Raw genomic sequence first — 25,806 nt, 5'->3', positions numbered from 1 at the left:
TTACACAAGTTGCATATCAAAAATACTGAGGAGTACCACGATTTTTAATCATATTGTATTTTAAAGAAAGGATTTCATTTGTCACAAAATTTGTTCCTCCCCTTTAATAACGCATTTTTAAGCCAAAGCATCAGCATTAAAACGACGGAACAATAGAGGGGGGAGGGAATAGCATACCAAGAATTTTTGTTTGGTGCCGCTCGTACGTTCCAAATTGGCAGCATTTAAAAGCGGTAACACGTGATAGATCAATACAGTATATATAAAACAAAATGCTCCTGGGTGCTTTAGCCCCCCCTAAACACAACTTGTGGTTATATCTAATAAATAATAATTAATACACCACGGATTTAAATCCAATTTATTCTGGTACGCGGCTCTACTTATTACCTATGATTTAACCGACTTTCAACGATTTTGATTAAAATATTTTTTGACGGTTTAAAAATGACGCATTGCACAAAACAGCGTAAACTTAATTATCACTTATATCCAATTATGACAGCACAAAAGAGGGAGGAAGATACACTGGATGCGACGCACTCGCATCCAAAAAGTTGTTTAAATGGTCATAAAAGGGTTACCCAAACTACACTTGTGTTCAAAGAAAGTGGATCACCCCTTAAAATTGTAATTGTTGTCCGAATAACGTAAGTATATGGCAATATTTCGTACAGATTGCATCAGATAAGATTGACACGCGTAGGTGATGACGTAATATCGCATCAGCTGTTACTTTCAGCTATATAAGCACATTCTGCAAGAGTTGCAGTTACTCCTTGTTTGCATCAGGATGGCGAGTTACGTGCAGTTGATGTCACGAAGAAAGAGTGCTATTGTTGATTTACGTGCAGTTGACGTCACGAAGAAAGAGTGCTATGATTTACGTGAGGATGTTCTTCCAGGCCGCCGTAGCCTAGTGGTCAGGCCCGCGGGTGCATAAGTACACGTGCCTTGAGTGACCGGGGTTCAAGCCCGTGACTGCTGAATATGGTGCTATTTCTTGTATTCTCTCTATCTTGTGAACTCCTGTGACCGTTTGGTCGTCCCGGAGTGTAAACAGAAAATTAATTATTATAATTATTATTAGCCGTATGGTGCAAGGAAGCCTGAGGCTTATGCTGCACCAGCCGAAAAAAAAAAAAAAAAATCCCGAGTTACCCTGAGTGAAAGTGTGTGTCAAAGTAGAAGGGAATCACCAAGATAAGAGAAGAATGATGATGATACCCATCTCAGGACCCTGGGTGTGCTAAGCCCATATTCACAAGATGACTTTTAGAGTGTCTTGTAATCAGTCGACAGTGAGTAGATTTCTTTCCAAACTCAAGAATACTGGTTCTGCTGATAGGAAAAAAGGAACCGGACGAAAACGAGTCTCTACGCCAAAACAGGACCGCGTTTTGAAGCGCTTATGCCTTAAAAACCGTAAAGCTTCTTCATCTGATTTGAAAAGAGAACATACAGGAATGGTAGCAAGTGCAGTAACAGTCAGAAGACACCTCTTCAAAAATGGATTTGTAGCCCGTCGTTCTAAGAAATAATTCCTCCTCATACAAAAAATGAAAAAGGCCCGATTAATTTGGTGTAAGGAGCATGTCAAATGGACCCCCGAGCAGTGGAAGTCAGTTATTTTCTCGGATGAGAAGAAATTCAACCTGTATGGCTCTGATGGGAGACAAACGATTCGCCATAGACGTGGGGATGAATACCATCCAGACTGTATGGTATCTATAGTGAAATTCCCTACCAGCCAAATGATACTTGGGTACGTTTCGTATAGGCGGGGTAGGTCACCTGCATTTTATAAAAGGTTCTGTAAATGCCAATGGATACCTGGCTATATTGGAAGGCAAACTGGTGCCAACCATTAGACACCATTTCAACCTGCCAAAGTTACTATAGAAGTGCTTACTGAATCTTTCAGGACGACAGATAACTTTAGCTTCATTTCTGCATTAGAGGTTTGAGAGTAATGTGTTTACATTTGTTACAGGTGAAAAAATGGTTGGAAGAACGGTCCATTGCAACTGTGGCCAGGAAACAGCCTGGACCTGAATCCTACAGAGAACTGTTAGCACAGTGTGGAATCTACAATCTGTTTGTTATTTGGTTTTTAGAAGCATTAGCAATTAAGGCCATATTGCTCCGGGGATATGCGGTGGACATTCCCTTACCTTTCCGCATCCTCCGTATTTGGTGGTCACAGGCTCGAACCCCTGTCTAATCTGCTGCTCCTGGCTACGGAGGCGCCGAATCTACAATCGTCAGAAAGAAACAAAAGACCCTTCGTGAACTTCAGGAAGCCATAGTTCGTGTTTGGAACCACGAACGATCAGTTGATTATCTTCAGAAATTGATCTTGTCAATGCCTCGCCGGTGTGCTGCTGTCATCAGGGCCAGAGGCGGTTCAACTAAATATTAGTTTGTACCTGATGAACTTTTCATTTTTTGTTTCCATTTAAAATGATAAACCGAAGCAAACTGTGAGGGCTTCTGATAACATTTCAGCCATAATTGTCGTGTTTACCAAAACTGTTGTATAAAGGTTGCAAATGCTAATTTTGGAATATTTTGAAAGCACCTGTCAAATATTACTTAGCTTTGCCTTAACTATTAATAAATGTCTTTTGTTTCTATTTGTGATGCTAGTCATTAATGTAACATACCATCGCGAAAAATGGTTAGAAAGGTGAAATTCCTAGGTGATGCACTTTCGTTGAACACCAAAACAGGACCGCGTATGTATTTGTACTTGGCCACCCCAAACACTAATTATCGAACTTTGATCCATTTAACCTTCAGATATGCTATGTCATCCGACATAGATGGCGCTTTTTACAGTTGAAGGACGTTGTTCTGTTATGGAATTTATTTTTATGAAAAAAGCATAACACTTAAAACTAATCTTGCGGCATTCTCTCTCTCTCTCTCTCTCTCTCTCTCTCTCTCTCTTGGCAAAAGGAGAGAGGGTGGATCCTATACGAACTTGGAAAGATCGATTGCATAAAAAGTTTTGAATAAAAATGAGGAGTTGACCTCCAAGGCTATAAAGCTCTTTTAAAATGTCAAATCTTCAAGTTGAGTCTTATGCTTTTTTTTATATCAAAGACCATGAACGTTTTAGGAAAGCATCCCAGATGGATGTTTCCAGTGTAATTAAGTTCATGTGTTAGATCAAATACATGGATAAACCCACAGTTTTTGTCCATACATACGCGCGGTTTTAACTGTGATTAACTGTCTTATTCCTCGCTTATTATAATTAGCCTTATGATGAATAGAGTGGTGAAACCTATGTTTAGTCTCTAGAGCAAAGTTTCCAGCATATCCCCCAGGGGCGCGCCGTCCGAATGTGCAACACACACAGGCGCCAGGAGGCCAAAGGAAAAATTCGTTGAATTTTAGAACATTATTTTCTGTTTTTAATTAATGGGGCGCCATATTTCTGTACACAGGCGCTGCGCTCTCCTGACCCCCCCCCCTTTCTCTTTCAACCCATATACGCTACTAAGTTCTATATGTTTTGATACCTTTCGTGTTTGGGGTTTTCATAAAAAAAAAAAAAAAAAAGAAGAAAAAAAGGCTTATGCTGCATTAGCCAAAAAAAAAAAAAAAAAAAGAAAAAAATTCCTGCGCTACCCTGAGAGAGAGTCAGAAGTAGAAGGGAATCACCAAGAAAGAGAAGAATGATATCCAGTTCAGGACCCTGGGTTTGCAAAACCCATACTTACTAGATGCGAGCCCCTGGGGTAAGTTACCTTAAAAAGAGAGAGAGGAATCACCAAGAAAGAGAAGGATGATGATATTCAGCTCAGGACCCTGGGTTTTCCAAGCCCATACTCACCAGATATGAACCCCTGGGGGTTATGCAATGGTTTAACCGTTCTTGTGTATCGGCTAATGTCCTATTGTAAAATGATTTTTAAGTTCTCGTAATGTTTACCCAAACTCAATTGAGTTATTTCAAACTACTTTTTTGAGAGGGCGCTGACGCTGTGCTACCAGAGCGTGAATTAAACACATGTTTGAAATGATGTCTTGTTTTTTAACATCCTAAGCACGATCTCAAGTTGGTGCAATACCGTGTGACGATTTTTTTTAAATACGTATGATTGCCACATTATGATAGTTGCCACATAACCTGAATGGGGTGTGTTTAAAGATTATAAAACTGCGTGCCTTTCGTTTCATGTGATAGTGGGCACTTTTTACCCAAATAGTAAGGTATTATGCGGGTGGTATAGAATACGCCCGTCTTATTTATCTATTTATACATATTATTATTTTTTTTTCAGTGACTTTCTATATTCATCGTTTGTGTTCTTGCCCTTAGTAAGTGAATTTGTTTTAATTGAAGTATCACACAATACAAAACATAATGCTCAAATCTGGTGAGTTTGGGCTTGGCACACCCAAGATCCTGAACTGGATATCATCATTCTTGTTTCTCGGAGATTCCCTTCTACTTCTCTCTCTCTCTCTCTCTTCCTTAGGGTAACCGGGGATTTTTTTTTTTTTTTTTGTTGGTGCAGAAAAAGCCTCAAGCTTCCTTGCACCATATAGCTGATAATAATAATAGTCAAGATTTGTTTTTGGTTTCGGCTTTATACAGACTCCATATTATAGAGGGTGAAAGTACATGCAGAGGATTCTGAGATGTATTCTGACTCCAAAAGTAGAAAATTCATGAAGTATGTCTTTTCTTTTGAACATTATGGGGCTATGGCTGTTTGAATTAAAAAAGAAATAATAATTCTTGTGAAGTTTTGAATGGCAAAAAATAATAATAAGCAGGCACTTATCTAGTAAACTGTTCATGCATACTAAGTACATCCCCGCTTATTCTTCTTTATTTATTTTTAATTTCACTTAATATTTTAAAGGCTCAGAGTATGGCAAAGGTCTCATGCTAAAAGATATATGAAACAATTAAGCTAGTAGGGCATAGTCTCAATTGTATAATATGATGAAATGCCTGAATATTGCACCACACATTTTAATTAAAAGAAAAAATACAACATAAATATACAATAATGTATATTTATGTTGGTTTAAATGTCTTTCAACCCTGTTTTTTTGGTGGAGGGGGTTATCTTTGGTGTGTTGGGGGATTGATAGTTATGTCCAGAGTGAATGACCTGATGCCCCATTAATGAAAAATATCTGCAATATGTGAGATTCTTGATAACGCAGAAGTGTTAAAAGCCCAGTGAATTGATATTTTAAAACTTCTGCACTATTAAGCATCTCACATATTATCTAATGCTGTGGGGCCAACTGTATAGGTGAATTAGATAATTATCTATGGTGCTGAAGTCATGTAAACAAAAAAAAAAAAAAAAAAAAAAGAGTTAAAAAAAATTGAAAAGATGAAAAATAAATACAAATAAAGTAACAAAGATGCCATGACTTCAACTTTCCATGTGTAGTATAGAGGGAATATAAATTATAATTAATTTCTTTACATTTCTTAGAATTTCTCAATATATATCAAAGCCTTTTTATTTAACATCTTAATAGAGACTGCAAAAATAGATAACATTTTGGTAAAATTATTTTTTTAATTTATAATGCAGGGTCATGATGACCTATTCCATAATTTTGTTAAGTAGTTTTAACTTAGCCACTCAACAAAATATTTCTTAGTTTACGAAAAGCTTCATTTTACATCTGCCCTAAGATCTGGAGACACTGATTGCACAGTTGCCTATGATGGCAGCTGCTAGTTCTTATTTTAGGGCTGTCTCTGAGCATTTTACAGGAACCATTGTCAAGTAATGATCACACAATCATTTGGAAGATGAAGAAAGATGTAGTAGTTAAGGGTAAAGGTATAGATTTTAATTTAAGAAGAGGGGACTTGGAAAGTTTAAGGTATTATATGACCCAGTCTATTAATTGGGCAGACTGCAAAGAGAGAGGAGGAAAATACATTTCAATTGTGGAATACCTTTAAAACAAAAATCACAGGAGCCATGAATGCATACATACCATTAAGAAAATATTGCAGCAGGAGGATGCTGAAATGGATGAATGCAGAGTTTGCTGGTCAAATAGAGCAGAAAAAGATAGCATGGGATAGTTACAGAGTGGCAAAGACGTACTAAAGCCTACAATAGGTACAAGTTGATCTGTAACAGTACCACAAATAAGGAAGACAAGGCTATGTATGAAAAAGCACTGGCTAAGAGAACAAAGAATGGGGACAAGGAAGTTTTCATGTATGTAAATACAACAAAGAGGAAAGCAAATCAGATTATACCTTTGTGCACTGGGAGGGGGAAAGTTGTTGCAGACAAATTGAATAGGTACTTTGCATCTCTCATTACTGATAAAAGATCCTTCTTGCTGAGAACCTGCTGGGTGAGTGACGCTGAGCCATATGAAATTAGTGATTTTGAAATTACAGATGACTGTTTATTAGAAAAACATTCGAGCATAAAGGCAAGTAATGCTCCTGGAGTTGATCGCATATACCCAGTAATTTTGAAGGAAGCTGTCAGGGAGTATATAGAACCATTGAAGTTAATTATGAGAGCATCTTTGGACTCGGGTGAGATTCTTTTTGATTGGAGAAGTGCCAACGTATTGCCAATACATAAAAGCACTTCTAAGAGTGAAGTCAGTAACTATAGACCAGTTAGTCTGACTTCAATGGTAGGGAAAATCTTAGAGGCAATAATTAAGGGTACAATTCAGGGACATTTAGGTAGTTATGGCATTCTGAAGGAATGCCATATCTATCTAAATGTCCTGATTTTCCCTTAGCACAATGTGGTTTTGTTAAGGGAAAATCGTGTTTAACCAACTTAGGTTATCTTGATATAGTTAACTCATGAGCTGGATTTAGAAACAATTTCAACATAGTTTATTTGGATTTTAGCAAAGCATTCGACTCAGTCCTCATAAGAGGTTACTGTTTATGTTGGAACATGTCGGGATTACTGGAAAGATTCTAAGATGGATTTCTGGGTGGCTGCAGAGCAGAGAGTTGTGATTAATGGATATTCTTCAGATTGGTGTAAACCCAGGTACAGAATGCCCCAAGGATTGGTTCTTGGGCCACTGCTGTTTCTGATTTTCATAAACGACATTGATGAAGGAATAAAAGGCATGATGTTAAAATTTGCAGATGATATAAAGATTGGCAGAGTTATTAATGATAAGTGCCAAGCAGCACTCCTTCAGGATGACTTTAAAGATGGTCAGAGAAATGGTGACTATGTTTTAATGCTGTTAAATGCAAGGTCTTATACTTGGAGAATAGCAACCCCAAAATAAATTATACACTTGGTGAGGTTGAATTAAAAACAGTAGAATGGAATGGAGTAGTTATAATACGGGAAGATATGAAGTTTTCTGAGCAGCGTAAACAGGCAGCCAGGAAAGCCCATGGTATCCTGTCAATGATTTATTGAACATTATCCTGTAGAGATGGGGGAGGCCATAATCCCACTGTATAAGGCAATTGTAATACCACTTTTAAAATACTATTGAAGTACGGAGATGTCATCTTAAAATAGACACTGAGCTTCTTGAAAGGATTCAAAGGCAGGCAACTTGCATGGTGAGATCATCAAATGGGTGACCGTACAAGGAGATTCCAATTATGTGGACTACAGCATTTGGCAACTAGACACCTCAGAGGTGACCTGATTGAAGTTTATAAGGCTCTGAGATGATTAGTAAAATGAATGAAGGTGGAATTTTCACTGTATAAATAACTCAAGAATTATGGGACCATAAAATGAGTCATTGATTTCTAGAATAAGTTGCATTCACATTAGTTGAGACTGAAAGTTTGAATAAATTCGAAGGTCAACTGGATAGTTACCTATGTGAGAAGGGAAGTACATAATTTATATTTTCTTATATATTTGGGTGTTTTTTTTTTTTTTTTTTTTTTTTTTTGGCAAGTGCAGAAAAAGCATGTGGTTTCCTTGAACTGTATCGCAGCTACTATTACTATTTGATCTAAATCAATGGAATATTTAAAAGTTCAATGATCTTATATATTGTGGTTATTCTCATCACTGGGTACTCAGATAATTCATTCATGTTGCCTACATCACCTCTAATGAAACCTCCAAAAAAGAGCAAAATGCTTATATGGGAAATGGCATATACAGGGTATCTCAAAAATATTGGTACAAATGTTTAGGGGAGGTAGGTAACATCTCAAGGAATGTGAATCGCATAGGAACCGGAAACGTCACTGTAAGTCGGTAGATGGCGCTGTTCATCAGTTCACGAGAGGGAAAATTTCTGGTTTACTCATGCAAGCAGTAGTCGCCGCACGAAGAGCATGCATCGATATATGAACTGTGAGCTGGCAGACATGCATCTAGTGTATGGATTAGCAGAGGGCAATGTACGAGCCGCTCAACGAATTTGTGGAGAACGCTTCCCAGACAGACATGTACCGGACCACCATTTGTTTGTGCATGCATCAAAATTTGTGCGATTATGGGTTATTTAGAGGTAACAGGAGTAGTGTGGGCAGACCACGTTCGACGTGAACTCCCGCCATGGAAGAAAGTGTGTTGAATGCCATCCAGAATAATCCTATTACCAGCACATGAGCCATTGCCTCTGCCTTAGGAGTGTCTCATTGCAGTGTACAGCGTGTCTGGCACGATGATTTCTTACACCCCTTTCATCTGCAAAGGGTTCAGTTACTGCTCCCCCAAGATCATCCTGCACGTGTGGCTTTTGCGCAGTGATTTCTCCAAGAAAGTGTTCAAGATTTGAATTTTCCAGCCTATGTTTTGTTCACAGATGAGGCTTATTTCACTCGGGAAGGCTTATTCAATCAGCACAATGCTCATGTGTGGGCTCACGACAACCCACACGGTGTGCGCCCCCATGCAGCACAACATCACTTCACAATAAATGTCACCGACCATAGGCAGCTATGGTCGGTGACTGCTTAGTCGGCTCATACCTGTTACCATCCTGCATGAACTCCGCTAAATATCTGATCTTTCTTGAACAAGTTCTACCAGGGTTACTTGATGATGTTCCAGCAAATGTGAGACGCAACATTTGGTTTCAATATGACGGGGCACCTGCCCATTATGGAAGGTGTGTTCGTTACCATTTGAATAGGCATTTTGGGCATCGATGGATTGGCCGTGGTGGACCCACTGCCTGGCCCCCACGCTCACCTGATTTATCGAGCCTTGATTTCTTTCTGTGGGAGGCCCTCAAATCTATCGTATATGAATCGCCTGTGGAGACGGAAATGGATCTCGTGGCAAGACTCGTCTGCACTGCTGCTACTATCAAAGAAACTCCAGGTGTGTTCGACTGTGTCTGCCAATCCATGCTGCGTCGGTGTCATGCATGCATTGCGTCTCGTGGTGGAACCTTCGAGCATCTGTTGTAACATCATGAAATGCATCCATCTCATACCCCATTTTTAATATTATGTCAAATAAATGTTTGCCACTAATTACTGTCTTGTGCCTCTGCTACTACTTTCCAGTGACGTTTCCGGTTATGGGTTCATATGCGATTCACATTCCTTTAGATGTTACCTACCTCCCCTAAACATTTGTACCAATATTTTTGAGACACCCTGCATTTTAAATTTACCCATGCATTATAAAGTTCTTTAGAAGATCAAATTTTCCTTCCTTTCTTTCTTTCTTTCTTTCTTTCTTTCTTTCTTTCTTTCTTTCTGTTGTCAGTTTTTGAATATACATATCTGGAAACCTAAGTAAATCAATCCTGTGCTATTGGAAAATATACTTCGTGCACATTCTTTGTAGAAAAGTTGAGAACTAGTTATTTTTTTCAACTATATACACCAGCTAAAATCAGAACAAAAATAATGTTGAAACTGAGCATTACATAAAAATTTTTGTTTTTTTTTTTGAAGCACATTTACCTTCTTCACTTGGCTGCTTCTGTATTACAGTGAGTTCACTTTGCATTACCCGCACCCTCTTCCGTAGGAATTGACTGGTCTGCGATGTTGGCGAAAGAACAGCTGATATAAGATTTTACTTTGCACACGTGGCAATCAGTTTTTGAGTGTCTGCAAGAAAGAATGGTTTAGTACCGAGATCATTTTGACTTGAAACTTGGAATGATTGTGGGAGCAAGTTGGACAGTTGCTGGTATCTCAACAACAGCCAACATGGTTATAAGGGACAGTGTTGAGGGTCAAGTGGCATTGATGGTTGCCTGCAACTTTGCTATCTGTTCTCTTGTGTTCAGATACAGTTCCCTGTAAAAGTCAGAAAGTGTGATTGATATTTTGTTAATGTCATGTAATGTAAGGTTCTGTTGTTGTTCTGGCCTCTTAGCCTAAGGGCCTGTGGAGCAATACAGACTCATAATTTTTGTCCATAGTATGGGGGGAGCTAGGCCGAGTACAATCATTACTCTGGCTAGGCCGAGTACAATCATTACTCTGGCTAGGCCAAACATGGGGTCATTGAGCTTCCCAGCAAGGGCCAATACACACAAAAAAAAAAATTCATTGGAAAAGAGCATGGGAGAAAAGAGTGGGTTTGGAAAGGGGTGGATGGGAGATAGGATTCATCCACCTTAAAAAAAATTGAATACTAATTAAGTATAGGTTAATGCTAGGTAAAAAAAAAAAAAAAAACCAATAGTAGGTTAAGTTTTGGCTGACTGAGAAGTCAAAAACAAACAAGTCACTGAAATAAAAGACCAGGTGGAGTACAAAGTTAAAGTTAGATGATTATCTAAATAAGTTAACTAATAAGTAAAAAAAAAAAAAACTAATTAAGTACTAAGTGGATCTTTTGAAATAGAGTTTTATACTAACTCAGACTTAAATTTAATTAAATTACCTAGTAAGTATATATAAAGCCAATATGGTTATGTGCTCCCATTCAGTGGGATCACAAGTCTACTGTGACTGGCTCAATGGTGGACAAGCAATCAGTCAAAAGTCACCCATGGGACAGCCACACCTGTGGTGACTGTCATGTCTTGTCTTGTAAAACAGCAGTGACACAACACAGTGTCCCAGTTATCCACCCAGTACAACACAAGAATGGCAAAACCAATATCCACATGGACTATGGACTGGACATTGGTTTGTGTAGGCTATGGCAGTTGGCAGCTGTCACAGGTACCCATGCTCACTGCAATACACAAGAAACTGCACTTCGCATGGGCATGTCAGCAAAAACACTGGTCATCTGGTCTGATGAAGCTCATTTCCAGTGCTGTCATGCTGGTGGGTGTATCCACATTTATAGCAAGCAACACAAGGATGTAGGTTTTTTTTTTTTTTTTTGGCTGATGTTTTAAAGCTTGCTTTCTTGCATCATTTGCCACTCCAAGAGATAGATTTGAAATAACCAGATATACTAAAACTGTCTCAGTATAATATCTTAAGGAAGGGTAGAATCCATCAAAACAGCTACACGTGGTGGTGTAGCTGTTCTAAGAAACCCACATGTTCTTACCAAACATGTTTTACTGAACTCTTCTCTTGAGGAAAGAGCAGTCCGAACAGCTTCTGACATTCATGTTAAAGTCGGCATCTTGTATATCTCATCAAAATGTACCATCCAACAAAATGAGCTAGATGCCCCCTTTTTTTTTTTTTTTTTATGAAAACCCAAACACGTTTCTTTCTCTCTCTCTTTCTCTCATTTTGCATTAGAACCTATAGTACTTAGTACCGTACATAGGTTGAAGGTTGAGTAGATGAAAGAAGGTACTTGTTGACATTAAACTTGAATTTCTATGTGAAAGTTTTTTTCATAAAATGGAAATTTATGAATAAAAGAGAAAGAAAAGTTGGTTCTGTAAGTTTGAAGTTGTTTGTTTCTTTGTTTGGGAATTTTTTAGGTGCATCAGCATCTATAGCCATAGTGCACCAAGTTTGGAGTTGAACAGTAAAAGGATGCTGACGGGTTGCAGCATATGTTTGCAATGGTTTGGAAGAGAGAGCAGAAATTATAGAATCCAATTCGGAAGAACAGTGCCCATGGAAGTATCTATGAAAAAAGGCACGCAGCAGAAACAAAACATCTGTGAGACAGAGAATGGAGAGACTTTGTTAGAGATGGATCATTACTTAAACTAACTACCCCCTTTTGAATAGAATCTAGAAGCCTGAGAGAAGTTTTGGGGGCACCACCCCAGATGTGGGAACAATATTCCATGGTAGGGCAGATTAGTGATTTGTACAGAGTGAACAGCTGTTTGGAAGAAACATGATGTTGAGAGAAAAAGAGAAAACCTAGTTTTTTAGATGTGGAGAAAGCAAAATTTGTGGTTTGCTTATGTCCAGAGAGATTATAAGTCAGGGTAATTTCTAATAAAGATATGCGATCTTGTCTAGAAATCCGAGCATCATCAAAGATAAGCATAGAAACATAAGAATCATATTTGTAAGATATAAGATAGGACTGAGTTTTAGAAGGATTGAAATCAACTAAGTTATATTTGTCCGACTGGAGAATTACCTGTAAATCAGCATTTAGGGAATTGGTAATTGATATTCGAGAAGTTAAAGAAGTGCAAGAAGTTGAAGAAGTGCAGGGAAAGTTGCTCAACCTGGAAGGTGGAATGCACTATGTTATCATCAGCAAATCTATGTATAGGATTTCTCGTCAATGGAAGGTCATTAACATACAAGAAAGAACTGAACTGTGAGGAACTCCTGCATTAGTGTAGAAGTTAGAAGACAGAGCGCCTTCTAACAACACCCACAATCAGCAGTCAAAGAGAAACTGGATACCCAATTACAAAAAATAGTAGCAATCCATAAGATGGAAGCTTACTTAAAAGTCCTTTATGCCAAACATGACTGAAAACTTTTGAAATGTCAAGCGTGACTGCTTGAGTTTCACCAATCTTTTCCATTGAATTTGTCCACAGATGGGTCATGTAAGCCAGTATATCAACAGTGGATCGACACTGATGGATTCCATATGCAATCACTGATCAGATGGAAGGTTTCTAGATAATTTAAGAGTTGGCAGGTAATAGATTTCTCCATTATTTTACAAAGAAAAGAAGTAAGTGCAATGGGATGAGAATTGGATGGGAGGGATTTGTCTCTCCCATAATTGAGTGGAGTGTACTGGGAATGGTCAGAGGTGGTTTACCAATATCCTCAATACAGGGGTTAGAAGGAAAGTAGGATGCTAGTAGTTCAGCTTTATCTTTGGTTCATGTGGCAATAAACCCAACTGGTTTTGACAGATGGGTCTATTGATAGAGGTGGAAATAAAGATGCCTCTTAGTCATCATTATCCTGATTGATCTCATATTCTCCTCCAGCTCAGTGTTGGTCCAAACTATGATCCTGAAGGAGTATGTTAGTACTGGGACTGCATAAGTGTTTATGACTGTGACCATATTCCCACCATTCAGTTTTTATTTTAGCAGGCCTCTCAGTCTCTTATGGTATTTCTCAGTGAGGCAGGCCTTGATCTACTTGTATTCTAACTGGTGGGCCTACATCATCCTCAGAAAATTGTAATGTCTCTCCCTCTGCTGTGGCTTCAATCTGTTCAACAGTCTTCAGCTGGTAGTTTCATTTGACTAGATGTCCTTGATGCAATCAATGGGTCTTGCATTTGTCTAGGCATCCTGATGTCAGTGCTGAACTCTTCATTGATTTGGAGTAATTGTTGGAGTTGATTCTCGGTTGTGGCATAGTTTGATGTTATCCATGTACATCAGGTGAGTGAGAGTGTACATGTTGTTCCTCCCTTCTTTTAGGGTGTATCCATACTTGCTGTTATTGAGCATGGTGGGCAGTAGGTTGAGTGCTAGACACGACAGTGAGCTCAGGACATCTCCCTGGAAGATTCCTCTTCTGATGGCTATTGGTCTGGTAATGATGTTCTCGACCCTGATGGTGGTCCTCCATTTTGCCATGGTTTCTTCTAGGAAGTGTGTCAGTGTTGGGTCGACTTTGTAGATCTTCAGTGCCACTATCAACCAGCTATGGGGCATGCAGTCAAAGGCCTTGTAGTTGACATAGACCACGTACAGGTTGCAGTGCTTCTTGTAGACTTTGTTCCATAACTGCAGCATCAATGGTTAATTGCTCCTTGCATCCTCTGCTCATATCTCTTCTGCTACTTGACCATGATGTTCTAGCTTGCTGAGTGGTCTGATATCCTTTTAGTTATGCAGCTGGTTAGGATCTTGTATATTGTTGGGAGACAGGTGATTGGTCTGTGCTTTGCCAGGTTTGTGTTGTTTTTGTCCTTAGCCTTCAGGCAGGTGATTCCTTGAGTCAGAGACCCTGGAATTGTGTCAGGGTGCATTATTATCTGGGTGAACTGCTCTATTATGTTCCTGTGTGTGTGTGTGTGTGTGTGTGCGCAACTGAATATCTTGCACTAGTAGTCATGGATGTTATCTATTCCTGGGGTTCACCAGTTGTGGGACTTCCTGTTGTACATCTGTTGTACTGTTATACATCTTCCTCCTGAATCTCCCATTCTGTCATCTCTTGTACATTCTTGGTTTTCTTCTGTCTTGATATATCCAGGGGGCATGGCCATTATGGCTAGCTTCACTGCTCCACAGGTTTCCCCAGAACTCCTCAAGTACCTTCTGGTTGGAGGTCCATTGCCTTCCTTCTTCTCTTGTAGAAGGCTCTCTGGTTTTCATCAAATGTCCTGGTGTCTGTTTTCCTCTGGGCACTTTTCCTGTATTGGCAAAGTCTCTTGCTGAATTCTAGCAGTTTCTGCTTGAGCATGTCAAGGTATTCTTTGATCCTCTGATTATAGGTCTCACGTTTTCTGTGGGTGTTGTCCTTCTTGAAGATGGCCTTCACTTTTCTGGTTAGCATCTTACTTCTGTTATCCTGTTGGTATTGGGTCAGTTGGCCCATCTTCACTGTTATTAGTACACTTGGTCGTCGACTTACGACCTATGCGACTTATGACCGGCCACACTTACGACCACAAAAAAAAATAATAAATAATGAATAAATTAATAATAAATCAGGAAGTCACTACTGAGGACACCCATAACCCAGGTGAGGAGGCACATCGATGACGGGAGGCCTGAGGACAGCACCAGGCACATACACTCAGTCACTCTCTCTCACATACACCCAGTCGCTTTCAAGCATCTGTTGCGTGTGGTGTATTAATTAAAATTCTACTGAAATATGCATAAAATGTTTAGTAAAAGGAAAATGCCTTCATCTACATATACGCCAGCTAAGAAGTCAAGGAAAACTATTGATTCAGAGTGTAAAATGAAAATTATCCAGCAGTATGAAGGCAGAAAGAAAGTGAATACGATAGCGCGTGACTTGAAGTTATCACATTCCACGGTATAGACGATACTTAAGGACAAAGAAAGAATTTGGGAAGCTGTGAAAGGTTCTGCACCTATTAAGCTACAATTTTAACCAAATAACGACAGGAACCCATCCATGAAATGGAGAAATTGTTGTTTATGTGGATGGAAGATTTAATACAAAAAAATACACCCATGAGCCTTCACACAGTGCAGAAGTTTGTTTCAGAGTTTAAAATCACGCGCCGGAGACGATTATGCAGAAGATTTTCAGGTTAGTACTGGGTGGTTTAAGCGTTTTAAAAAAGATTTGCTTTGCGTAATGTCTCTATAAATAAACATCTCCTACCTCAACCCAAGAACATGACCCTGACGATGCACAACCCAGCACAAGCAAAGATTAAAAATTGATTTTGTAAATTTCATTTGTATTAATTTTTACATTAATTTTAGATTGTATTTTTGTGTTTACATTACATTATGTACAGTATTATTTTTCACATTATGTACAATATAATTATAGATTGTAGTTTTTTTTTTTTTTTTTATAAACAGTATGAATAATAAACCAATCAAAATGTAGAGAAGGTTTGAATTTAACCTCATAGAGAGAGAGATAGCCTAGGCATAGAAACAAAGGTATGTACAGTATCGCCAAGTAAAAGATAAAAACATTACTGTATTTAAAATGAAAAATAAAAGATGATAAAAATTTAAAAGATTATAAAAATAAATTATAAAGATGATAAAAAGATTAGAAAGGTTAAAAAATACTGTTAATAAATATATGGCCGACGTACGACCAGATCAAATTACGACCTGTCAGTCAGAACAGAAGTTGGTCGTAAGTCGACGACCAACTGTATTAGTAATAGCCATATGGTGCAAGGAAGCCTAAGCACCAGCCAAAAATAAAATATATTAATAATAATAAAATACATAAATAATAATAATAATAAGAGAAAAGGAAATAGAGAGCCTATGCATTTACCTCCTTCCATGCATAACTGTCCAGCTGACCTTTGAATTTCCCCAAACTGTCAGCCTCCACCACCCATGTAGGTAACTTATTCCAGTAATTTATACGTTTCTGGCTAAAATAAAACTTCCTGCATTCCAGGCTAAACATCTCTGCCCGTAACTTGAATTTATGGCCTCTAGTTCTAGAATCATTTATAACGATGAAAATTTCATCCCCATTCATTTTACTGTCTCAGAACCATAAACACATCAATCAAGTCACCTCTAAGGTGCCTAGTTCCCAAGCTGTGCAACCAACATATTCAAAATCTTTCCTCATAAGCATATGCTGCAGACAAATTGAATAGGTACTTTGCATCTCTCATTACTGATGAAAGATCCTTCTTGCTGAGAACCGGCTGGGTGAGTGAGGCTTGAGCCATATGAAATTAGTGATTTTGAAATTACAGATGACTGTTTATTAGAAAAACATTCGAGCATAAAGGTAAGTAACGCCCCTGGAGTTGATGGCATATACCCAGTAATTTTGAAGGAAGCTGTCAGGGAGTATATAGAACCATTGAAATTAATTATGAGAGCATCTTTGGACTCGGGTAAGATTCTTTTTGATTGGAGAAGTGCCAATGTATTGCCAATGCATAAAAGCACTTCTAAGAGTGAAGTCAGTAACTATAGACCAGTTAGTCTGACTTCAATGGTAGGGAAAATCTTAGAGGCAATAATTAAGTGTGCAATCCAGGGACATTTAGGTAGTTATGGCATTCCTTCAGAATGCCATAACTACCTAAATGTACTGATTTTCCCTTAGCACAATGTGGTTTTGTTAAGGGAAAATTGTATTTAACCAACTTGATTTTCCCGATCTCACCAGGTGAGTTGCCTATCTTTGGACCCTTTCAAGAAGCTAGATGTCTTTTTTTTTAGATGCAGTCTCCACACTTGAACACAGTATTCCAAATCCCATTATATAAGGCTATTGTTAGACCACATTTGGAATACTGTGTTCAAGTGTGGAGACTGCATCTAAAAAAAAGACATTGAGCTTCTTGAAAGGTTCCAGCAGAGATAGGTAACTCACCTGGTGAGATCGGCAAAAGGATATGCTTATGAGAAAAGACTTTGAATATGTTGGTTGCACAGCTTGGAAACTAGGCACCTTAGAGGCGACTTTAGGCAGGAAAATTAGCATTAGCAAAGGCACATGATGCAAGAAAGCAAGCTTATATAGCATCATCCAAAAAAAAAAAAAAACTCTTATTTCACCTATCCACTCGCTCCAAATGTTTGTCAAGTTCTGCCTTGAATATATTTAAGCTATCAACTTCTACAACGACAGATGGAAGTTTGTTCCAGTAATCAACCACCCACTGGCTAAAGGCAAACTTCCGCACATCTATCCTACAACCGTCTTTCCTTAATTTGAATTTATGCCCTCTCAGGCGAGCAAGAGGAAGAATCCCATCCACATTGAGCATGCTCAAACCATTCAAGGCTTTATTATTATTATTAGCCATATGGTGCAAGGAAGCTCGAGGCTTATACTGCACCAGCCGAAAAAAAAAAATTTATGAATTACCCTGAGATAGATAGAGTCAGAAGTAGAAGGGAATCATCAAGAAAGAGAAGAATGATGATATCCAGCTCAGGATCCTGGGTGTGCCAAGCCCATACTCACCAGATGTGAGTCCCTGGGGTTATTTTTTTTATTTTTTTTGGTAGTTGTTGGCGCATCGGCTTCTATGGCCATAATGCACCTCCCAAGGTTTTTGCAGTACTTTGATCCAAGCCCGAGGCGGGATTCGAACCCGCGAACTTTGGGTTGCCAGGCAGGAACTTTACCCACCCGGCTAGCCTGGTCGGCCCTGGGGTTATACACCTCAATCAGATCACCTTGCAGGTGCCTAGTCTCCAGACACTGCAATTTACAAAATTTAAGCCTTTCTTCATAAGAGCAACCCTTTGTTCCATTCACTAATCTTGTTGCCCTTCTCTGTACTCGTTCCAACAGCTCTACATCCTTCTTAAAATGAGGCCTCCAGAACTGTATACAGTACTCAAGGTGTGGCCTGACCATTGCCTTATACAAGGGGATAATCACCTCCTTATCCCTGCTAGAAAAATTCCTGTATATCATTGACAAGACACCATGAGCTACTCTTGCAGACCATCTGCACTGCTCAGAAAACTTCATATGTGCCTGCACAAATACCCCAAGGTCCTTTTTCATTGACACATTACTCCGGGATTACTGCTTCCCATATGTAGTACTTTACACTTGTCAATGTTAAATTTCATTTGCCACCTCTCAGCCCATCTGCTCAACTTTTCTAGATGCTGTTGCAGCAGTGTACTGTCTGTGTCATTAACAACCCTGCCAACCTTTGTATCATCTGCATACTTGGACATTAAGCCTGATATACCATCATCAATATCATTTATAAATACAGAAAACAACAATGGACCCAACACTGAACCCTGAGGGACTCCACTAATAACATTAGTCCACGAAGAGCAGTGTCCATTGATTACCACTCTGTCTTCTTCCACTCAACCATCCCTTTATCCCTAGCAGCAATTTGCCTCCAATACCACACTGCTCCAATTTGTGCTGCAGTCTTCCATGTGCAACAGTATCAAAGGCCTTTTTAAGATCCAAATATATGATATCAAAGTTATTCTTTACATCCAGTTCCTTTGTGACTACATCATAGTATCCAATGAAATTTGTCAGACAAGACTTCCCCTTAACAAACCCATGCTATGTCCGAGCTATAACTGAAGTCTAGATGATCGTGCAATGCTTCTTTATCCAGTGCCTCCATTAATTTCCCTGGAACAGAAGTTAAACTAACAGGTCTGTAATTACCTGTGTCTCCCTTTGATCCTCCTTTGTGGATTGGCGTCACATTTGCACATCTCCAGTCCATGGGTACCTCCCCTGAGTCCAGGGAAGCTGTCATAATTATGGCTAAGGGTTTGCTTACTTCCTTTGCCACCTCCTTTAATATAACTGGATAGATTCTATCCACCCCAGGTGCCTTATGTTTATCTTCAACAATTTCTCCTCCACTTTACTCTCAGTTATTACAAGATTATTTAGCTTACTGCCAGAGTTGAATACACCTCTAGCATTCCCCTCCCTGAATAACTCCTCATGTGTGAATGTATATATGCAAAATATTCATTTAGTTTGTTAGCTACCTGAGCAAGATCATCAACAGTTGAACCATTGATATCAAGTATACCAATCTGATTCATCCCCTTCTTTGTCGAGTTTACATAAGTAAAGAACTTTTTGCTGTTTTTTTTTGCATCCTTTGCCAAAGATTTTTCGTAATCTGCTTTCGCCTGCCTAACCTCCTTTGTAACTTGGTTATAGAACAGCTTATATCTATCATAGGCTTCTGTGTCACATGTTAATTTATATGTATCCCATGCATTTTTCTTCTCTGTCACATGTCTAATTAGTTCATTTGACATCTATTTAGGCCTAAACCTTGAACAATATTTCTTTGTTGGTATGCAAAGCCTAGTAACTTCCAAGATTAATTCTTTTAATGCTTCCCATTTTGAATTTGCTGTTGGTAACATCATCAGTTGGTCCCACTATATAGAATTTAAATACTGTCTCAGACCACTGTAGTCACCTTTACGAAAGCAAAAACCCTTCCCTTTACCCTTGATGGTAGTTACCTCTTTGAGTAAATCCCACTTCAGCACACTGTGATCACTGCCACCTGGTGGTTCCTTTATCTGCAGATTCTTGATCATGAAGAATCACTACTTATAATCAGATCAAGAGTCTTTCTCCCTCTAGTTGACTCCCGAACATGCTGCTGCTGCTGTAGAAAACAGTCATCCAATAAATCCACAAAAGTCTTGCTAGTGTGTGCGTGACCAATCCACAAATTCCAGTGAATATCTGGAAAGTTAAAATCTCCCATTATAAGACATTCTGATTTACTGGCCCACTATTTCTCTGCACAATTGCTCATTATACTCATCAGATTCATTAGGCCTATAACACACATCTACTCTTATTTTTCCTTTCCCAGCACTGATTTCACACCAAACAGACTCAACACTGCATTGTCCACCAACATCAATTGGATGGATTTCCTTAGATTTTATGTGTTTCTTAACTAACAGCATAACCCTCCTCCCTCCCTATCCCGTCTATCCTTCCTATCCACATTATACTCCTCAAATTCCAACTCTGCACTGCCTATATCTGTCTGACACCACGTCTCTGATATCCCAACAATATCTGCCTTTGATATCTTGACTAGCACTTCAAGCTCATCAAATTTATTAACTATACTCCCAGCTTTAGTGTACCTGCAAGTATACATGCACCTGTTCCTGCTCCTAGCCACTCTAACACAGCCCATGTATTTACTTGTTCCACTATGACTTCCAGCAGTCCTGGAAATCTTTGTGTACTGGAAATCTCCATTACCTTGCTTTCCAGTCTGCTGCCTATTCTAATAGAAGCAGTGCAAGAATCGCTTTTGCCTCTGCCTGCAGCCACTGTTAACCTTTTAGTCTGTGTATGGCAATTGAGCTCAATTGCCATACTCAATTGCCTTGTTTGGCAATAGAGCACTCTGCATTCCACCAGCGATTTCAGTGAGTGCAATATATCTTGGATTTTGGAATGAAAGCATTTGCCGCAATCAGAATCTGATTGGCGATGTAAGTAGTTACATCATCAATATGTTTCTGTTGAACATAAATTCTGTTTAAGAGCATTTAGACAGAATAACCATCCCAGTTCACCTTACTAAACTTCCAATAGGATCATTGCTCAGGATTTTGAGTTACCGCTGTTTGTATTGAGCAAATAATTCAAAAGCATTCATTATTAAAGGGATTGGATAATACCGACCATGTCAGGATTGGAAAGATTGATGGAGAGAAAATTGACAAGTCAACTGCAGAAGTAGATCCTGTAGGTAGGTGGATGGATGTAAGTAGGAGATTCAGAGTTTAGTAAATTAAGATCACTATTATTCATAAATTCTTCAATTAATTTGCCTCTTCTGTCCATTGTAACGGACCCCCACAATGGACGGTGTCCATTAAAGTCACCGAAAAGACAAGCTGGAGTTGGGAGTTGTGCAATGAGGCTGTCAAGTTCTGAATGGGGAAGAGGTAGAGATGGTGGAAAATAAATGGTAACAAGGGTAACTGATGTACCAACTGCAATATGAGTAGCCACAGCTTCTAGATTTGTTCTTAACTGGATCAGCTTGGATGACACGTTAGAATTAACCAGAATGGCTACTTCTCCAGGTGCAGGAGACTGAGTTTCTATCTCATCTCTACATCATATAATTTGAGAATTTTGCGAAACTTGGGGTGACAAGAATGTTTCCTGTAGGCATACAGCCATGGGGCTGAATTGAGCTATTAAATCCCTTAAGTCATCAGATTGACTGCTTAGTCCTCTGCAATTCCACTATATGATGTTATGCATTATTTAGGTTTACCTGAGGATGATTCATCTGGCTGTTTTTTGGATGTGGGGCATTTTTTTGGTCTGTTTTTGGGAATGTGGGGTGACCAGTATCCATAGTGTCATTGGCATGCAATTCTAGGATGGGTTCCTCATAATTCGAGTGTAGATCCACTTCCATACTGTTGGTTTATGGTTCGTCTTTCTTACAATCTTTAGTAGTTTTCATTCTTTCAGTGTCCTGCTAGACTGGTAGAGTATCAGTTGGGATACTAATTGGAGTGTTTGTGGCTTCACTGGTTTTAAGGAGTCTTTTCTGGAGGCTGATAAGGTTTCTTTATCCCAATTTGCCAAAGAGTTGTTCGGTGGTATTGACATCTGTTTGAGGTGCAGTTGAAAGATAGCTTCGGGTGCGAGACACATAGGATAGACTGGGCACGGTCAACATAACTTGCATGTGCGCTTCAGGGTATGTTACTTTATGCTCTATTTTGTATCTCTGAATTTTCTTTCCAGTTTTCCACATATCACATGATTTAGAAAATGCAGGATGACTTCCTTTGCAATTGGGACACACAGGGTTTGAGGCCAAGCAATCTGCTTGTCTATGGTCCTTAGAGCATATAGGACAGATGGCATCACCTCTGCATACCTGCTGAGAATGGCCATAAATTCTGGCATTTAAAATAGCAAAGAGGATATGAGATGTATGGCTGAATGCAGCAGTTTAAATAGCCAGCTTTTACAGTGGATGGCAAATCAGGAGTGCTGAAGGTTAAAATGATGGATTAAGTTGGTACAAGATTTCTATTTTTTTAATCATTATGCGCTTCACACTGAATTACCTTCTGATTACTAAGTTCTTGGACTAATTCCTCCTCAGACACTGAAAGTAGGTCCCACATTGTGATGATGCCTTTGATCAATTTAAAGTATTGTGGGAAGTAGCAGATACTGGTAACCCATCAAATGTTTTGTCTTTAATAGCCACTCAGGTGCAACCAGATTTGGTGGTAGTGGCTATTTCAACCTGGAGGTCTCCTGATTGTAGTCTCTTCACCATTTTTGGTGATTCTGCAATAGGTTCTAAATATTTTTGGATCGTAAATGGTGATAACTTGCCCACAGGCTGAGTACACAGAGGATGTATCACCAGAAAGTTAGGGAGGTTGGGACACTCTGCTCCTCTTTGAAGTCTTTTAGGTTGTCATTTTCATTGGACATTTCTGACCTTGATGGCTCCGAAGGAGGAAAATTATTTAAATCCATCTTTGCTCCTTTTAGCCCCGGGAGAGTAACTTTTTTCTCCCAGGATACCAGCCCCGCCAAATGGAGGCAGGAGCTGTGCCACTAGTGACCAAGTGGTTGAGGAAGTTAGTTGGGTTAGTACGGATTAGATATATATATATATGTATATATGAAAGGTGAATTTCCTTTCTGGATTCTTACTTGAAAGCTTTTAAGTAAAGAATCACTTGAATAAAACAGGAAGAAAAGACACTCAAGAATAAATATAACTTATTCGCTGAAAAAGAGCACTCTATACATGGCACAAAAGGTAGCCAGGTCACGATTGCTTGGCACTCGGGCCCGATGCTCAGAGAACTTCATGTCTGACTATATCTTAACTCCCAAGTCACTTTCTTCCACTACTGACTTTAGTTCAACTCCACCAAGTGTATAAGTTATTTTAGGGTTACTGTTCCCCAGGTGTAAGACCTTGTGCTTCGCTGTATTAAAGCATAGCTGGCACTTTTTTGACTGTCCCTGAAGTCTATCTAGGTCACTATAAAGAAGCCCTGCTTGGTGGTGATCATTAACTACTCTACCAATCTTTAGATCATCTGCAAATTTAGACATCACACCCTCTATCCCTTCATCGATGTCATTTAAGAAAATCAAAAACAACAGTAGTTCCAATGCTGATCTTTGGGGAACGACACTTCTTACATTAACCCAATCTGAGGAATAACCATTTATTACAACCCTTTGCCTCCTACCCTGAAGTTATCCTGCTATCCATCTAAGAATTTTCCCTTTGATTCCAACCTGTTCCAGCTTATAAAGTAACTGCCCATGTGGGACTGAGTCAAGTGCTTTGCTGAAATCTAAATAAACAATGGCGAAATTATTCCCTAAGTCCAGCTCATGAGTGACCCTGTCAGAATAGCTAGTCACATTTGTTAAACTTGATTTTCCCTTTATAAAACCATGCTGCTTATCCTTCAGAATTCCATTTCTCTCCAAATGATGCTGAATTCCACCCTTGATCATTGCCTCCATAATTTTCCCTACTACCGAAGTTAGACTGACTGGTCGGTAATTCCCACTACAATCTTAGAACTGCCCTTATGTATTGGAGACACATTGGCACTTTTCCAATCCAATGGAATCTCTCTCTCACATGAGTCCAGTGGTGCTCTCATAATTAGCCTCAATGGTTCAATGTACTCGCTTGCCTCCTCCCTTAAAATTATAGTGTATTCACCATCAATACCAGGAGCCTTACTCACCTGTAGACCTGAAAGTTTTTTCATTAAATAATCTCTTATTTGATGAATCTCTTATATCTTCTGCTGTAGCCTTCTTTCCCAGGCTGGTGATTCGTTGTCTGTATTTTGTTTTCTGTTGGTCTATGGTTTCCCTTCCGTTAATCGTGGTGGCTGCTAAAGCAGCACTGTAAATGGCTGTGCAGATGGTTTCTAGTGCTATTTTATTGTTGTTGAGATAATCTGGTATTATTAGCTTATTGATGTGGTCTGTGACTTCCCACAGGATTGTGTTGGGTATCTGCTTTGGTATGATGTGGATATTTGTGGGAACCATTCCCTCAAGTTCTGCTGGGGCTTTTTTTCCACTCTTCTTCTATTCTGGATATTGTTATCTTCTATATTTCCACTTCAGCTGTTCTGACTTCTAGTTCTTGTACTTGCTATTCCTTCTGCAGTTCTGGTTCCATTGTGTCTGTATTCATTGCTGTTTTTAGTTGGTTGCACACATCCTGCTTGATTTTTTTTTTTTTTTCCAAGGTTGCAGAAGCTATCAGGTTGTCCTTGACAAAGGTCTGTCTCTGGTCTGCTATTCACTGTTTGGTGATCCGAACAGTCAGAAACCATTCCAACCACTTGGCATATAGTTTTTTTTATACTTTGTCATGTCTTCTCTAGCTTTGTTACTTCGTAGTATCCTTGCATGATGAACATATTGATATCGATGCTCCATGCATTGGTTTCTTCTTCTTTCTTGGGACATCACTAGCACAGTTAGCACTTCCAATTATTCGGGCTGAATGGTCTTGCTCTTCAGTTTTAGTAACCATATGGGAGACAGCGCCAGTCACTCCACTGGCCTCTGCGGAGACTGTCTTCAACTTTTTTAGCCGATCCCTCTGCCTAAAGCCTGAACAAGAGTGACTTTATCCTGCACTCTATGCAATATGTTCAATATTTCTACAATTCCTCTTCATCCAGTTATGGAGGTGGATCTGTTTAGCATTGACATCCAATGGTGGGTGGCACTTATGGGAGTGATACCAGATGGTGCCTCTCTCTGCCTCAGCTGCACTTTGACCTTGGGGGAGGTAGATCCAATGAAGCTACTTTCGCATTTTTTTTTTTTTTTTTTTTTTTTTCACAGTGGAATTCAAACCCAGGTCCATTATATTGGTGGTCCACGATTAGCCCACTAGTTATGGTGTCATACCCACTGGGCTAATCATGCCACCCCTTATTATTCTGTGTATTTTATATATGTATAAACATGTTTTCAGCCAATTTGCATGTTGTTCAAGCAGAAAGACCCAGAATAACTCACGAGGAAACATTCTACTCCATCTGCTGAAGAATGGCTAACTGCAGCAACAGTTGAAGAGGACTATAGAAATTCCTCTAGTTGTTGATGGAGAAAATGCTTTCCAAATAGTGATGTATTGTGCTGACTGAGCCACCATGGAAGAGAGAGATGGGCTGGATTACAAGAACCCTTCATCCAAAATAGCTGGGATCAAGGGCCCTTGATCCCAGCTGTTTTGGATAACTGGGATTCTACTATATATGCGCACATGTGTGCTCATTGGCATATTTAATTTATTTATATTTTTAATC

At 39.2% G+C, this 25,806-nt stretch overlaps 1 protein-coding gene across 1 annotated transcript in view; it reads left to right on the top strand.

The window, feature by feature from the left end:
- The first annotated feature begins 4,128 nt into the window (after positions 1 to 4,128).
- LOC150076305 (transient receptor potential cation channel subfamily A member 1 homolog) overlaps positions 4,129 to 25,806 on the top strand; it is a 379,883-nt gene continuing 358,205 nt past the window's right edge. The window contains exon 1 of the mRNA XM_090387313.1: positions 4,129 to 4,219. The gene's annotated coding sequence lies outside the window, so the exon portion shown is untranslated. The remainder of the gene's footprint in view (positions 4,220 to 25,806) is intronic.

The sequence above is a fragment of the Mastigoproctus giganteus genome, chromosome 13 (genome assembly GCF_048544385.1).
Source record: "Mastigoproctus giganteus isolate SK-2022 chromosome 13, ASM4854438v1, whole genome shotgun sequence".
NCBI lineage: Eukaryota > Metazoa > Arthropoda > Arachnida > Uropygi > Thelyphonidae > Mastigoproctus > Mastigoproctus giganteus.
Note: the sequence above shows the minus strand (reverse complement) of the source record. Positions and strands in the feature narration are given on the sequence as shown.